A 14,917-nucleotide genomic window follows, 5' to 3' on the forward strand; every position below is an offset into this window, starting at 1 on the left:
AATAAAACCGCTCAATGCTTCTTTGTAAGCCCCGAGAGAATGTCAAGTGAGCCTCGAAACTTTTTGTAATATTGGAAAAGAAATTATTTGTATTACCAATATGCATAGACACAATCGTTTTAAACTTAAATACGCACTATCCATGAAAAATTATTAATATTGAGACATTTGGATACAGTTTGTCGTGGATTTAGGTTTTTGCATGCCATAAAGGTAAAACCCACTTTAGGTTTTTGCAAGTCGTGGCTTATGTAAAACACAATGAATCATTTCGCGATAAAATCGAACGCAAAGAGAATACTTGTGAAGTTATAGAAGGGCGAGTGAGTCGCCGATGAACTCGGTGAGTTGCCAGAGCGAACTCGTCAATCAGCTTGCAACGGCGAGTCCGCAAACTCCTAAGGCAGCTCCCGAGTAGAAGCACTTCTCAACCAAACGCAATCTGAACAAATTAAACACAAGGTTGAAACGGGCTTAGCCATCTAATCACATTTTAAAATAAAACGCATATATAAACTTTGTTTATTTTAACTTTTTGTGTAATACTTTCTAATAAGACCACAAAACAAAGCTTAAATGCACACATTTTGGCGCCGATACTACGTCAGTATCGGACCAGTAGCGATACGATAAATCTGATATTATCGGACAACCAAAAGTAAAAACATAAAAAAAACGGGCCCAACCATCCAATAGAGTTTTAGATAAAAAGGAAATTCGGTGATGAATCGGCGAAACTAGGATATGAACAAATATGAAGGCAGATTCTAGGGATTTCAATATTTTGGCGAAAAAAGTGTGATCTAATGAAACCACTACGAATTCTAGGGCAGTGGTCAGCAAACTTTTTTGTCGCGGCCCAAAGTATTTTGCTCCGAGCTATTGTAGGCCCACTAAAATCACTAGGAAGCAGTGACGGATTCTGAATATTTGATTTTTAGGTGAAATATAACACGGCGCCTTTATGCCCAAAACTCTGCCATACCATATTATAAAACATACTATACAACGAAGAATATACGCGCATAGCGAGAAAAATTTTTCAATTACACATAGTTAAAGTTGACAAAAAATATATTTCGACAGGCTTTTAGGACCACATTGGGCACGTGGGTCTTTTCAAACTGGGCCAAATTAAAAATTTTATGCCACACCAATATTTACAATAAAGTGCAATGAATGTACAGCTATCACGCGGCCCACAACTACATGATATCACTCAGCTGCTCAAAAGTAACTCGCGGCAGACATCTGGGCCGCGGCCCATAGTTTGCCGACCACTGTTCTAGGGATTTCGATATTTTGGTGGAAAATGTGTATAATGAAGTCACTACTTCTTTAGAAAAATGCATTGTTTTACGTTTACAGTGTCATGTCACAAATAAATATGAAAGTATTTATAAGATCAGAATTTCTGGTTTTAAACAAAAGTTCCACAAGCATAAAGTTCCTTACTTGGTTAGTTTTTGTTTCGACTGTAGATCGTTGTTCTTCTGCTTTAGAATGAACTGGTTGCAGCCGGCGATGTAAGTTGTGAAGTAATCTTCCCACTGATAAACCCCACAATCAAGGTTGTAAGCCTGAGAAACAATTAACAAATAGCTTGATAATGAGTTTTAAAGCCAAAAAGTTCGAGTAAATCCACATCATCTTGATTAAGACGTTTCGATTCACACTTGTATCATCGTCAGTTAATGTCATTGTTTTTTAACAGCACTTTCTGAACACATAACTTATACTGAGCATAAAATTAATTCAAAGACTGTTCAAAAAACGTTGAAAAAATAAGGTTCCACAAAATATAGGGCTTCTTTCAGAGACTGATGATGCCAGTTTGGCGAAATATATTTCTCTATTAATAACTAGTCTAGAACTTATAAATGACTGATTTTGACTCAGACAAAAGTCTATAGTAAGTTCCCACCATCCACTTGAAGTCCTTGTCGTCATTAACCTGTATTAGGGCGAGGAGATACTTCTTTTTTACATATTCAGTTTGCGTTCTACAAGACTTTTCAATACGCAAATCAATTCAAAGGCATTTAAACGCTTTTAAAGATTCAAATAATTTGTGACAAACGTGCAACACACAAATTTAACCCTATGATTAGATGCTCTGAACTAGAAGATCTTGTAATATTTCACCTTTTGATCTTCAGCATTCAGTGAGGAACGCAGTTGATCGACATTCGTGCTGCTGACTTTTGTTTTTTGCTCATAAGAGCCAGACCGGTATCCATCGCATGGGCAGGAATAGTTTGCGAATAAAAGGTGGTGAGCTCGTACAGCTTTCTGCATATAAATAAATAAAATGTTTAAATCCATGAACACGCCTTTGCCGAAAGCGTTGCAATAATGAAAACTATATCTCTTCATGTTAAATAGAGTGATCAGGTGGTACTATATAAAAAAATTGTATTTAATAACTTTCGCACAAGAAACTCTTTTTTGGAAAACTATATAAAACAATTTTTGATAAAATGTGACAATCACAAAAGCAAAACTAAAGAATCTATTTCACCTGTTATTGGTGCATAACACCCAAGGTGCACGGAATGGGTCGCTTGGATTCTCTGCCACATTGTTCTTTGCAAGCGAAACTGAAAACAAAAATAAAAATTGTAAACGATGAATTTAAGCCAGGGCTGTGGAGTCGGGACTCAACAGAGTCGGTTTATTTCGCTGGAGTAGAGAACACGGGGCTTAAGTTAGAAGTTAGATTATCCTTATAGGTTAATGAATTATATGACACACTACGAGTGGTATGTTAAACATATCTACCTAATTTTCGTTTAATAAATGTGTGAAATACAGGCTGTAGAGTCGGATCCGGACTGGGGAATCGCAGAAACAGGACATTTGGTAAAAGTCGGACTCCTGACTCGAGTAAGACTACGCTAAACTAAGACTAAAATTTTCCCTTCGGCAAAACTTTGCCCAACTTAACTGAACAATTTTAGATATGTAAATTGCTGCAGCCTGGAACCCAACAAAATCAACATGGCAACACAATTTTTCCCATTGGTTAAGAAACACTAAAACCTACATTTACTGATGTAACACTTTTAGTTAAAGTTGTCCATTCTTACTCAAGCGGTCCATAGCAAGGCCATTTTTGATGCCAGAGTTGACGTGGTAGATGGGAAGTGATCCATTGACCCTTGGAATTCGGTCGCACGTGAAGGAACTGATGCTTTCATTGTCCGAAGATGAATCCCCTGGAAATTCATGTTTAACTGGTTAAGTTTTAAATTGATCAAACTATTCAATAAATATAGGTGGAATTAGTTCTTCATAGTAGACAACTCAAAAACCTCTTGGTAATTTAGAATGACTAAACTAGAGTAAAAATGCAGTTTTGGAACAGATTTTTTATACAGGACTCAAAATACAAAAAGAACACAACAACAATGAAGTAAAAAAAATTTACATGTTTTCGAACAGGGGTTTATTTATCAAATGAATTCAAAATTAGTGGTAATAAATTCAAACACTGGCTAGATACAGGATTTTTTTTTCAAGCTTAAAATAGTTTTGTACAATTTAAAACGAAGTAAATTGTAGAATGAATATCAAGGAACATGTATAAGTAAGTAGCATTTTGTGGAAATTTAAAAAAATTCTTTGTTGATTTTCACATGGTCAGATGACAAAATGCAACCTACTTCTGAATGGGCTTTGATATTCATTCTCCATCTAACTACAACACCAGCGGATATGAACAAAAACGCCAACTTTTTGGTAATCTATCTGTATTTACAACCTTGTAAGCCAATTTCCCCAAGCGATGAAACTGCACTGTCACTCTCGTAGCCGAGCGAGAACCTTCTTTCTGCTGAGTCACAAGCGGTCTTCATCGCTGCGCAAATCACGCCGTTGACAACAAAGTCGACCGGTATGAGGTCACAGGTTATGGAGTGGTCGACAATCACAGAACGAAGCACACCCTTGGCGTACGCTATTATGAAAGCGGTGGGTCCACACGTTTGTACACCAACCCTGGAGAAAAAGCAGCAATTTTTTATATCAAAGACTATAATGCAGTGAAATTTGAAACACTATTAAGCAGTACACTGGTAGCCTTAAGTAACCCAGTGGTTTTGGGGTGCAATTTCAAAGCTTGTAGTTGAAATTTTTTAAGAACATAGTTTTTTGTCTATTTGAAAGCCTCCTAATACAACTTTGTGTATGATTTGGGTACAATAAATCAAATTATATTTTTCTACATGCATAGAGTTGAATGCGATGCCCCAATTCTGTTTTTAGTGACACTACAGAAATCCACTCAACAGAAATTCAAGTCGGTATTTTATAGTTTCTTTGTAAATCATAAAACGTTGGGAACCACTGGACTAACCGATTCAGTCAATCCAATAGGATTTTTGTGCAAACAAAGGGTCAGGCTAGAACTATTTGTGTTATTTCTGCACTGAAAAAAGATTTAACTTATACTTAAACTAGAAACTTACTGGCAAAGGTTCTTTGTAAGCTGGTATTATCATGCTGGGCCTGACGATGCAGATTGGAAGATGAGATCCTTCTCTAGCAACGACGTCCTCAGCAAGCGCCTTCGTCAGCGTGTAAGTGTTCGGTCTGAAACCAAAACGCAACGTTTATGTACAACTTTAAACCAGTAATTCTATTACACCAGAAGCCTTTGTCACCGTGTATGTGTACGGTCTATAAAACCGAAACGCAGCATGTTGTTTAAAAGTCACAAGAGGAATTTTGATACAAAATTATTCTTTTTTGAGAACTTTTGGCTTAGTTATTTTACAAAAATGTTGTATTTGTGTGACTTGATATGTGTAATTTGTTTATTGAAAGGTTTGTACATTCCTTGTTTAGAGGCGGATTCAGCATTTTTGTCAACTGGGGGCTTAACATTTTTCAAGTTATGTCATAATATAACGTCATAACACAAAAAAAAAACTAATTTAATAAAAAAATCCCAGTGAACCCTGTAGACATTTACTTCGTGTGTATTTAGCATTTAGTTCTCTTGGTGTGCCGCAAGTGAAAAAGGTTGCGGAGCACTTCTAGGCCACTTTCAGGTTAAACAAAATAACTACTATTTCAAGCTGAACTTACCTCTTGCCAAGAAGTTGCGGCGTGACCTTGGTGATAAGGTCATCGTCCATCCACCGGAGGGAGCCCTCGAGGTCAAGGTAATCGATTCCAACATCGTAAAGCTTTTCATCGGTCTCTTGTCGGTTGCAATGGACATATGCTGGACAAAAATGATGTAAATTCAACTACCTTCTACTGCTTTTTGCAATATTCTTTATATATTAAGCGATTCAATGGTTTATATTAAATGTATAGTTAAAAAAGTTATAGTTTAAAATATATATAGTTTACACAAAAAAATTGTATGATAATGGCAGTTTATAAGGTAGTTACAACGTCAAAACAATTTTCAGGCTTTTTAATTAAATATATTTAACCTTATTTGTAAACAAAAATGTATACGAAAGATAAAGATTTAAATTACAATTTCTCGGTACAAATTTCCATGAATGGCGGGATAGTTAAATCAGTAGTTCCTAAACTTTTTAGCTTGCGGCACAGTAAAAAACTAAAACATTTCATGCCACATCATGCACTAAAAACAACAATTTTAACAGATAAATGTCCTGGAATAGTTCTATGAAATATATAAATCGTCTATCTTTGATCATTTATTCGCGGTACATTTTTTTTTGAATAGCTGTTTTTAAAGTCTTGTCAGTAGTGAATGAAATTTATCATTGTACAACATTTTTGGCTCACTACATGATTATTTAATTTTCCTTCGTTCACCGATAAATTAATAATCAAGTTAATAAAATTTGACAAAAAAATTACACCCGGCCTGTGCTCGTACATCCCAACTGTATTTCAAGAAAACTATTTGGTGACCCCTGGCCTAGTGTGCGGTATACTATATACCACAGATTTACAAAGTCAAACGCATATGGCATTTAAAAAACAGCATGATCTAAAAAGATTGATCTTTTGATAAAAAGAAAACTTAAATTTTTTTGTGTAACACTGCATATTGCTAAAACACACCTGTGGAGATGTGAACGAATGCTTGGAGGTTGTTTCGTTGCGGTCGAAAGATTTTGAGAAGCCTCCTCACACACTGGAAGTTTATTTTGAAGGCCAACCTATAGAAATTAATAAATAAACCAGTGGTTATTAAGCAAAGATAAAAACAAATTCGGGGTATGCTTTGCACCATCATGTAATGAACACTAAACAAGCATGCGGGGCAATATGAATCATAAATTTAACTTCAGTAACTATTAAAATATACGAACGATTTTATTTAAATAGACATTTATATACAAATCAATATCATTGCATTAGTAACTTAGTAAATCTGAGTTACAACATATGAAGCAATAAAATTATAAACAATAATAATAATCGCATTTTTTTTTCCAGACGGGGCAACCCTTTAGGGGCGCCTATGCACACTTAAGAATCAGATGTATGCGCTGGTCTACAATCCTACCACAGCGTTCAAACAATTAAAGCAACGCAAAATATTTGGGTTAGGGTGCAGTGACTTGACTTGACTTAAGTCTTTTGGACTAATGACTTCGGTTAAAATGAAGCATTTTTTTCAAGTATTTTTTATAAAATTGAGCTATTTATCCAAATTTTAGCACATAAAACAAATTGCTTGCAATATGTTGCGTTTTTTCTTATTTTTTAGTTCAGTTATCGCTCATAATCATACAAATTTAAAAAAGGACATGACTTGAAGTGTTGACTTGCTCTAATTATGACTTGACTTGGACTTAAGTTGTTTTACAAATGACTTGACTGGGACTTAAGTCAATTTAAAATGACTTGTTTACAACAATGAGCTGCACCGACCCTAACTCAAATAATGTTCGTTGTGGGATCCTAGACCAGCGCCCAGTAGCTTGATTATTTGGCGCTCTTTTACCATTGTACGTAAAAATTAATAAAAATTTTTTTTTCTTTAAATGCCGCATACCACAACACATATTGTTTGGGTTAGGGTGCAGGTTAGCTTTTGGTTGAGGGTGGGTCAAGTTATTATTAATAATAAACATAATATTACTTGACCCACCTCACCCAAACGCTAACCCGCACCCTAACCCAAACAATATGCCTTGTGGTATGCGGTATTATTATTATTTTTTTTTTGCATAACTTTTCACGTACAATAGTGAAAGAGCGCCGATTATTTTGAAAGCGTAATACTTTTGCCGAACATATCAAATAACAACAGTAGATCGTAATTAAATACAAAGTATCGGAAATCCTAAGACGTTTGGTATAGTTAAGTGCCCTTACTTTAGGTGTTCGTTGAACTTGAGTGTTGCAGCGCAGTGGATGAAAACCTGGCACTTCTTCTGTAGAATCTCCCTCGAAGCTTGATCCAAGCCAAGATCTTCAGCGCCAAGGTCGCACGAAACAAATTCGAGCTTCGACGCAAAATTCGGCTGCAGCTCACGAAGAACGTCGAAAGCCTGGAAGGGTAAAAGGTTTAAACGTCAAATGACTCAAAGAGATTTAAACCAATGAGAGGAAAGTTGGGGAAAATGGCGAATTTGTTTGGTCGTCTGTCACGCTCTGGTGCATATGAAGAAACAACAAAGTTTAGAATAGACTCGTTTACTCGTAGTTCTGTTTGTGCCATCAACAGCCTCTGATTGGTACAGGGTTAAGCACCTTTTTGCCTAGGATCGCAAAAAAAGTGTTGAACAGATTGGCATGGCTTTTCAACTATGATTTGAGTTCAGGCTAAGTCATTTAGCCGCGGTATATAATACTGCCACAACGAACATTATTTGGGTTAGGGTGTGGTACGGGTTAGCGTTTGGGCTTTGGTAGGTTAATCAGCAATATTGTTAATGAATATCAATAATACTTGATACGCCATCAACCAAACACTAACCAACACCCTGATCAAAATATTGTGCTTTGCTTTAATAACAGTTTTAACGCTTCTAGACCAAAATCGTACCACAACGAAGCGAGCCAAAATTAAAATATTCAAAGAAGAATCCTGCCACAATTTTGTCTAGGGTTGATATTGCTCTTTGGGTAAGGGTGAGCGTTTTGGTGGGTGTTTTTTTATTTTATTTATTCTCCCATATTTATTTTTGTTGCAATTTTTATTGCACAATTCGTTTCGTTACTGTAAAAAAATTGGTAGGATTCTAGACCAGGGCCCAATTTTTTTCTCAAGAAACTATTTTAATTCCAATTTATGTAAATAGTTTATTGTGGAAATCCCTCACAGGCTCTAAGTTGACTACCTAATCAAAATTTTGTCTTGGCCTGTAAAATAGTTCCTGAATAAACGCTGTTGTACCAATAGTATGTATCAGTAGACTATATCCTAATGTTACTCTTTATGATAGAAATACTTAAATCTTCCCAATTGTATTTATACCCCATTGAAAAATTATGTCACAAATGTGCTGTCTGCCAAACTGTGACAATAGAGCACCTCTTGTGTCTCTATTTCATGTTCCTTGCAAAAAGTTTTGTAAAAATGATCAAGTTGAATGGGCTACTAACCTGGAAAAGATTCTATTAGGATTTCGGAACGACTGCCATATCTTGGGTTTATATAAACGAGATGCTGTAAGGATTTGTTCTAGTCACTTTCATTCATCTGATATGATATCAAGTAAACAAGTTTTTTTTTTTACTCTGTTTCGGAGTACAAAATATGTAAAGGTGTCACTCTTGAGTCTGATATTACTGCCCCCTATATAACAGTGGCGGCCAACCCATGTGGACCGAAATTGTCACCAGAAGTTTCAATAATTGCTAAACGGTAAGCAACTTTTGTAATTATTCAATTATTATTACATGTAAAGAACCAACGGACTGATGTTCCATTAGATCTTCTGCATGCAAGGTTTTTGTACAAGGTGTGGACCAGTGTTCAACTTGCAAGGAGGTTGATTCCAAATTTATACTAAGAAAACAACGCAGGGAGCGGTATGAGAAAAAAGTTGGAAAGACACCAGTCCAGCGTGTCCAGTATGGTCACAATCTTCCATCAAGGGTGCAGAGCACCATAAATTTAAAAGATGCTAGGTACAAGCTGCAAAATAAAACCAGAACACCGTTTTAAGCAAACTCATACAAATCTAAAGGACATGCTAGCCAGTATAATGATGTCTCCAGGTACAGCTTGTATATTTTATGTATTTTAACAGAATCAAAAGCTTACATGAGGAAGTCCAGAATTACCTTAGAAAAAAAAATGAATTAGTTACCGTTGAAGAAGACTTGTCTAACGATTTCAAAATAATAATGGATAAAGGTAAAGGTGTAAAAAGTTGCAATGAAATTACATTCCTATTGAACACTTCGTTTTACACTATTTTAGAAAAGCTATTGTTTAAATTGTTGTATATGTAGGTAAGACCGGAAGATTAAGCAGAGAGATATATCTTTTAACACTATAGTGTATTTTAAATGTACAAGATTGATTTAGCATACTGTGCCCCAGTTAAGTGTGCGACGCTTTTAAAACCCTCCAAACATTTAGTGATTTTATTAGCTCGCAAAAACGATGAACTAGATGAATTTCATCAATTTTTTTGGAATGAACAAATCAAACTGCAAGAGCATTGGGTACTAAGGTATTATGTTTAAATATCCTTGCAAACTATTGATCGCGTGGGCTCCAGAAAACGATTGGTGTTGAAAGTCTGTAAAAACACTTTTACATTTGTAAAAAAAGTGCGTTTAGCGGATACAGTGGTGGCAATCAGGTATAACTTAGTTTCTTTAACGTTTTTATTGGATCGAACGAATTTCGTAAGAAGATCCTCAGCATGATTTTAATCAGGGCTTTCCAAAATGTTCTCTCTGCAAGTAATTTTACTCGAAAAAACTTTTTATGTTATTGCCAGCGACTCCCAAACAATACTGGAATGAGCTGCATGCTTAAGTCAAGTCAATTCATTAAACAGCAGTGTCTTAAGGGCACCAGCATCGGCCGAACTCGTTGCGCGCTTTGTCGCCACCCGGCGGCACCGCCATAAGAAATCACCTGAAAAAAAGCGGTCACTTGAAGCGTGAGTGAGCGAGCGCACGAGGCCGTATATGGCAGTAAAACGAATGTTATACAAAAACCCATTTCGTTGAAAATACCTGAAGCGCTGAATAAAACTGAAAGTGGATTTGAGTTAAGACCTGTGTCTGCTCTGTTGTGTTAAAATTTAATAAAATTCCTCGGTTTGGAAAGTTGTTTTGTTTTGCGTTACTTTCTCGCCAATGTACGCTTGGCAATCACAATAGGCCGTATATGGCAGTAAAACGAGTGTTCTACGAAAACCCATTTCGTTAAAAATACCTGAAGTTCTGCATAAAAATGAAAGCGGATTAATGTTAAGGTATGTCCCTGTTATATTGTGTTAGAATTTAGATATATTCCTCGGTTCGGAAAGTTGTTTATTTTGCCTTTCTTTGGCGCTAATGTGCGATATGCGAAAGAAAATTGTGGTAAACGTGTTTTTAAAAATAAAAAATAAAATAAAAAAAATGATTTCGCCGAAATGACAATGGTAACAAAACTCAACAACTAAAAGTCAGTAAATCATCAGAAACAACCAGCTGGTAATAATTGCCATTGTTTTGAAACAATTAAAAAAAAACAGCAAGTAAACTGTCCAGGTTATTAAACATTTGTGGAGACTGGGGAACACATTTTAGTTTCAATCAGTGTTTTTAAACCGATGTGGGATTTTGTTAGCTTGACCACTGCAGTAGTTTATATTTATTTTACTTTTCTCGTGTGATTGCTTACGGCTCATTCTGCACCAAACTGATTGCGTTTGCTTCGGCGCCTTTAATTCGTTTTGCTCAACATAAATCGGTCAGCTTAAATGGCCGCTTCTAAAGCAGCCGGCTCCCTTTTTATCAAGTCATGTCGCTTTATATAAGACACAAACGCGGCCGAAATAATGAAGCCGCCAAAACAGAAGAGGAAAATTGTAAAAGGTAGTTTTTTTTCAGGTTAAATTAAATTTAATCGTCTCAAATTTTGACAAGTACTGAAGTACAACTTGGCATTTTTATCAGCTCTTATTAAATATCTTACGGCAGATTTCGTCGAAGGCCAACGTCACGTTTTTCTCCGAACCACAAGCCGAACAACTCACGTGACCCACAACCCCGACGTGATTGGCTAAGGCGGTTTTCTGTTCCAGCTCCACGCTTCTAGAATGTTCCAGGTCGCATTTGTTTCCCACCAGGACCAGGGGTAGGAACCTGACCCCCGCCCGAACACCCTCAACCCGCTTCTTTATTTCCTCCACGCGACGCAGGCTACCTGACATTGTGACGTCATAGACCAGAATAAAGCCTTCGGCGCGATTTATAAAGTGGCCGATTACATTGCAAGCCGCGATTCCGAGTAACGCAGAAAAGCGATTATTACAAAACGATAAACTAGAACAAAGTTAATTGTGTCAAAATTACAAATATTGCATACGTCACTAGCCAAAAAATATCATTCATGCCCATTAAAACAACTCCTGGATATGTTTTCTCTAAGTGGGGTTTGTAGTAAACCCATGGTTGGTTCCATAGGTTGCTTGTAATTGTGCAAATGTGTTCAAATCAACTTCATTTACAACAAATCTCATTTGTATTTTTAAGTGTTTTAAACGAAAGCAATGAATAAGTCACAAACTTTCTAAACCTGTAAGTTTAAAAGCAACTTCATTATAAACGCAGTCTTACTAAGGTTGTTTTATCAGTTGATGTTTCAGGTTAGAGTAAGCTATTGTTTAAATGTGTATATGGCTGATACAGAGCTGAAACTCCACTAGTTGGCACTCTGGTGCAAAACTTGGACAACTGAATTGTTGAGAGTTTTTTTTTATATTTGATAAGTATTACAATTAGCTAAAATTTTAATAAGCCACTAGAATGTAAGTTTAAAAGCACGTAACTTCATTATAAACGAAGTCTTACTAAAGTTCATCTTTAAGGAGTTGATATTTTATATCAAGAGTCAGCTGTTATTAAAATGCGTTTATGGCTGATACAGAACCGTAACCCCACTAGTTGGCGCTCTGGTGTCGGACTTGGACAACTAGATTTCTTTAAAAGTTTTTTATATTTGATTAATATTAAAAGCAGCAGTTTGCTTTATTAAGTAAAATTTTAATAAGTGACTAGAATTATCTATTGATCCTTGTTTGCCTGGTGCAACCTTAATGTTTTAACTGTGAACTCACAAGTTACGTCATAACGTGACGTCATAATTCAAGGAAATTATAAAAAGTACTTTTCTCGAACAAACTAGTGTGCAAACTAAAATTAAGCTAATAGTTGGGTTTTCAAAATATGAAATGGGTTTAAATTTGTAAAATGTTTATCTTATGTGAGAGACTTGGCGCATTTTGCAGCAAAATCAGGTAAAACGTTTGATGGAACACAAAAAAAGAAGAAAATGTGTATATTTTATTTTAACAGTTCGGTCGGTGCTACTGAGAATGCACAACCATATGGCATAAATGTTTTAAATGTGCACACATGCATAGCAAACAACTGCATTTTTTGGATAGTCGGGGTTCACATTGTGCTATGTTGTGGAAACAAAGAAAAACGTCACTACTGTGCTACCAGGTAACATTTGTAACTATTATAGCGACACGCGACATGAACTGAAGGTAACGCGACAAGTGTATGACGTCACGCGCCATGCAGTCTGAGCGAAAATTTATTGGTTGTAAGAAAAAAGTTAACCGCCCCGTTTAAAGGTGTAGAAAAACAATCAAAGCTGGTCAAATGGTGAAGCAAGACATTTTGTGTCGGTAAAAAGCAGGGGTTCTTAACCAGGGTACGTGAACCCCTTGGTGGTACGAAGCACCAAAACAGGAGGTACGACATGTAGTGTGAAGTTATGCGCTATTAAGGCATATTTATGAAGAATTAAATATGTTAATTTACGAAAAGCAACAACAAAATAGCCATTCGTCAATTGACTGATTGTGCGAGGTATTGTCAATGCATGCATTCAACACGTAAGTTATAATTACACAGCCTACAATTCGTATTATGTCAATTTTATTTACTTCTGTCGACCATTGTAGACAGGGGGTACGAGAAAATTTCATGAAAGCTCAAAGGGTACGAGCGCTAAAACGGTTAGGAAACACTGCTATAGAGTCATGTAGAGAAAATAGAATTTGCCAGAATAATTCGAGGTAACTTCTTGTTTTTTGAGCAGTCAAATTGTCAGCAAATCCATACCTTTTTTAATATTATAAGTAAAACCATGTTAAATTCAAAGTCCAGCCAATTACTTAATTTTGTCAGGCAAGAGAAATACGAACAGCGTGTAGAATTGAGAATTGTAATATTCTAATTCTTTATTTTTAATTGCTGTATTTTTTGAAAGATTATTTTGATATATTAATAATCCGATAGAAATGTGGAGTTTTGTGATATAGCCGGTGTTCAAACGTTTTGTCTATTTATTTCTGCAACTTTGCAATGAGATAAAATGAACAACATTAACGACATTACAGTTTTTACTGACCATTCAGGTGTATGAGTACGCACGAATACAAAGACTTTGCCACTTTAGTTTGAAAGAAAGAGCTCGCAAAAAATAAACTGTAAATGAACGGTTCTTGTTTATAATCAGGGAAAAGGCAGGATTTATATATTTAAGTAAAACATATATCAATGTTTGGCCGCAATCAAACAGACATTGTCAATTCGTCAAACTTATTTTATTGCACTTCACAAATACGTTAAAAAGGTTTGTAAATCGGACAACGTTGGTGTTAAAATTTATTACATATTTTAATACGTAAGCAATGTCGCAAAATATGGGAATATTGCAAACTTGAAATTCTTTTTAACATATCAAAACGAAAAGTGGCATTAAATGTAAAAAGAAATACTATCTGCAATAATAATTGAAAAAGCACATATTTCGTTTTTGTATGAAATTTATTAATAGACGACACGAATTTTTTTTTTTTTAAATGATCAGCATTTACACATTAGCATTTGCTTATAATTTTGATAGCTTATTCAAAACTTGCTCGACATTACCTCCAGTAGCCTTATTTAGTGCAGATTGCTTTAATTAAGTATGATTGAACAAAATGTAAATAAAGTTATTTTAACCAAAAAAGTGCTTTTAACAGTACTTTTACAGTAACATTTTAATGACCCCTAATCATCTAATGTCCTAAATAAGTATGGCTGTTGAGATAAAGGAACAATATGTCAACCCGCAGAAACATTTTACTTAAAACAGAAAAATGTGAAGAACTATTAGAATTTACGAGTGTATTAGATTTCAAAAGTTGTGCCAAGAAGTTTTGCTCGAACAGCAAATACCACTATTGCAACAATGTCGGGTTGCTGGTGACAGCAGAGAGCACAATTGTTTTTAAATACGTTATGGTATACATCAGCATTTGCTTAAGATTTTGGTAGATTTTTTATAACTTGCCCGGCATTACCTCCAGAAGTCCTATTTAGTGCAGTCTCCTTATTTAGCATGACTTAACAAACAAAGCAGAATTTACATTTGCGTTAACCTTCCATTAGTAAACCCTGTCCCAACAAAAGACGTATGTACACAATAAGGACAATTACATAATTTCAGAGAAGGTTTTTATAGGAATTACGAGTTAAACATGTTAAACACATGCTAATAGAGATGCAAAGTTTAAATATTTGGCTACTTCAAAATAAAAGTGTTTTTAACAGTACTTTTACAGTAACATTTAATTGCCCCTTAATCATCTAATTACCCTTATTAAGTAAGCTATTAAGATAAAGAAAAATGAGCCAACCTATTCAGCGCTGAAAACTAATGCTTAAAACAGAAAAATGTTAAAAATTATTAGAAATTTACAAGTATTGGATTTCAAAAGTTGTGCCAAGATAAGTT

General features: G+C 35.4%; 1 protein-coding gene and 1 pseudogene across 1 annotated transcript in view; one reads left to right on the forward strand and one right to left on the reverse strand.

Annotated features, from left to right (window-relative positions):
• Positions 1-14,917, forward strand: part of LOC146137387 (uncharacterized) — a 255,664-nt gene that overhangs the window by 214,013 nt on the left and 26,734 nt on the right. The gene's annotated exons all lie outside the window — the stretch shown is intronic.
• LOC146137390 (fatty acyl-CoA reductase 1-like) lies at positions 370-11,330 on the reverse strand (annotated as a pseudogene).

The sequence above is a fragment of the Ascidiella aspersa genome, chromosome 7 (genome assembly GCF_963924565.1).
Source record: "Ascidiella aspersa chromosome 7, kaAscAspe10.2, whole genome shotgun sequence".
Taxonomy (NCBI): Eukaryota; Metazoa; Chordata; class Ascidiacea; order Phlebobranchia; family Ascidiidae; genus Ascidiella; species Ascidiella aspersa.